Source organism: Lepisma saccharinum, unplaced genomic scaffold (assembly GCF_977018435.1).
Source record: "Lepisma saccharinum unplaced genomic scaffold, izLepSacc3.1 HAP1_SCAFFOLD_198, whole genome shotgun sequence".
Taxonomy (NCBI): Eukaryota; Metazoa; Arthropoda; class Insecta; order Zygentoma; family Lepismatidae; genus Lepisma; species Lepisma saccharinum.
In genome coordinates, this window is record NW_028142988.1 from 215,577 (window position 1) to 219,192 (window position 3,616).

The window sequence follows — 3,616 nt, forward strand, 5'->3', positions numbered from 1 at the left end:
TCGAAGCTCCGTGTTAGTATCAATGTATGGTTTCAACCATCTTGAGTGCCTGAACCTTAAGACTTTGCCAACTTTGGTCACTTGGACACCATGTTTCATCAGGAACTGGAGGTTTTTGTAATATATGACATAATCCTGTTTCGGCTCCAGAGTCATCATGAGCTTCTTCTATTTAGAACCAAGTGAACACTGAACCTCGGAAATTGGGGGCAGATCAGAAAATTTATTGTGCAAATCATCAGGAATTGTCAGATCAACCTCTAGGAAGAGGCCACAGTCACTGTCATCAAAGTCCTGAAGATCTTCAATATTGAAATCTTCGACCCACTCAAGCCCTGCATATGGCAGTTTATCCATCATGGCATGACCATAGAGGCTGTTGGCATCTACATACAGTATAAAATTTGATGGCCGTGCTGGATTATAATCAGGCATATATTTATTATTTGCTCTGGCATATCTCTGGGAACATTGCACCATCCCCCCTCTTATACATTTCTCCATAAACAGATACATATCTTGATCGTGGATAAGATCCAATTGCTTTTTGGTGTTGAAAAACATTGCAGACCATGCTAGGCCCGGGGCACTGTAAAAATACACTGGGTCCAGTCCATAATTTTGCATGGAAGATTTTCTGAATGCCTGCAATATATCAGCTAAGAGGGTGACATCAAGTTTCAAATATGCCATGTGATAATCACCAAATGTCTTGCATTTTAAATTGTTCCACATCAACTGGGCATGGTGATAATCTTCATCAGTGATTCCAGATCCTCTGATTTTGCTGTAAAACTCTTCTTGTGGTGGCAGGGAACACTCATCAAATTTAGAAAAATCTGTAACATTGTCATATGGATATACACCCTTTCGCCTAATTAATTTCAGGTCCTGATTTGGAAACAATGCACGTGTGATTTTGAATTGATCATCAGGTAATTGAGTGGCCAGTGTATCCAGGCTAGCAGATAAAAATCTGTAAGAATCAAGAAATCTTATGTGAATAGGAACACCATCAACTTTAATTATCTTGCTAATAGATATATATTTCTCGTCATTTTCAGCTAAAATATTTAAATTCTGCTTCTCAAACCCCTCGTACCTGATCAGATGATGAAAATCATAATTGGATGCTCCATGGCAAAATATGGGGACAAATCTTGGTCTCTTGATCTTAATATTGCAGCTATTACACAGGGCCTGTTTATATCGACCATCTGTATGAGAATGGTGATGAACCTTGATATTTGTATCTGAAAATTCAGAATCACATACCGGGCATTTTTCTGCATTGTTGAAATCTTCAATCTGTTCCTCTGTTAAAGGCAACATAGGCTTTGATATTAATAAGATGTTAGATGCTATGTCACGGCACACATTTTCTATTCTATGTGCAAATATTTTGATGGCATTTGGTCCCTTGTATGAATATTCTTTAATAACAACACCATCCCGTATAACCACACAACAAAAGCTGGAAGGTTCATGTAGCTGGTATGGTGTACTTGAAGATTCCTCAGGATCTGGATTGCAGAATGCAAGAGGATTGAGGTTTGATTCAAAATCACAGACAATATATACTGGGTGTTCCAACGAGGCTTCAAACTTTTTGAATTTGCAATTCTCACTTGGATTAGGCATCACCATATGAACAGGTTCATGGTTCCCACAGTATTTCAGATGCTCAATTAACTTGTTTTTTGCAATTTCTACACTCTCTTCACAAACACCATTCACCATTTTTCTACCATCAAAAACAGTTAAGCATCTTCTGCACAACTTAAATATTTTTTTATATTTGTCTAGTTGTGTTCTCACTAAAGCTTCAAGATTATGTATCAGAGTGTAATGATATGTGCCATCCCCTTCAATTAAGAGCAGATCAATCGGAATTGCAGATTCATCATCAAGTGTACTGATTCTGAGAGGATCTATCAAGCAATTGCCAGTGGAACAAGTAAATACATTAATAGATAATTGCTTGCCATTGATGTGCCTGGCCCTTTTTTCAAATTTATCAATATTTTGAACAGACATTGGATATTCTAAACCCTCCATTGCCTCGTCAAAATCATGTTCATGCTGTTTGTAATAACTTATTCTCTGAGGATCCCTTGAAACTGGATACAGAGCAGCTAAAATACACCACAAAAAGCATTTCGCGTCATTATTTTTTATATTGACCACGGCTCTTTTGTTTTTGATATTAGCAGGTAATGGCAGATATGTAGAACCTTTTAATGGGCTGAATTCAGAAATATTAACATATAACTTGTGCGGAGAGCCGCATAGGCTCCATCCGGACTCTTTTGCTGCAAATTCAGAGTGTTTCATATTCAATTGATCTATCAACCTGCTTATTATTCTGTCCGAATTTGTATTTGAATATACCGGTACAGTTTCTGTTATGTGGGGATGTATAAATTTTGTGCCGTTTGGCTTCTTATATTGTGTAAACAATTTGAGGGAGAGCTTATAAGAGCCATTTTGTGCATTGAGAATTGCCTGGAGATCAGAATTTTTACTGTTCAAAAAATTCTTAATTCCACATATTGGCTCTGATACAAACCGATAATCCCTGAGTTGGGCATTAAAACTGCTACGGATGGGTGCATAGCGTGGCTGCTTTGCAGGTCCAGCATTAACAGGTGCTTCATGCTTCCTTTTCAGACCAGATGTAGATGGTTGTGAGGGCAAAGCTGATGACTGTACATAAGAATTACACTTATGCCATTTGTAATATGCCTTGCTTAATATTTTATGGCATCTTGGACACATTTTTGTGGCTTTTCTGCATTTCTTAGTGTTACAAATACGGCAATGCCTAGCCCAATGAGAACTAGATATATTTTTATTACACCGATTGCAATATTTTTGTTTTGGCATTTTTTCTTGTTGTTTATTATATAAGATTTTCTGGGCTTCAATTCAAAACTTTATACTTAATAAAAATATCAGTTGGGTTCAGCAGTTAATGGCTGAGCTGGTGCTTTTATACCCAAACAACAGCAGTAACTAGGTTTTGGTGATAGTTTTGCTGATGTGCAACACACTTCACCAGGTTTAAAACCTCATCTCTATATCAACTAAATACAATTCAAAATTGGATTTTGAACTGTACAATAAATATTCTGTAAGTCTCACTTGTGTTTATATTAACAGAACAAGACAAAACCAGAATTGTATTCAGGATTGCATGTTTTCATACAAAAAAGCCATATTTTTGACAAGTTTATAAACAACAATCATACAGATATAGCTTTTACACACATGGCCGAATCTGTCTGAGCAGAGGAGAAAGGAGGTTTTCAGATCTGGGGGCTATCAACGAGCAGTAATTATTCTCAAAATCTCACTTGTAGAGATATTATTTTGCAACATGTATTTCAATCTTATACAGGACTCGAACCCAAAGCCCCTGATTACAATGCCACAATATTAGCACGTCTCCAAATGGAATATGCCCACATTTTACCGGGTTCTGAGACCTTAATGCAGACAAAATTGGATTTTGAACTGCCATAATATTTTCTAAGTCTTTGCCTAGGCTCATATTATCAGAATAGAATTGCTTTCAGAATGAAGAGGAGGCAGTTCATTGCCACTGTGTGAAAAT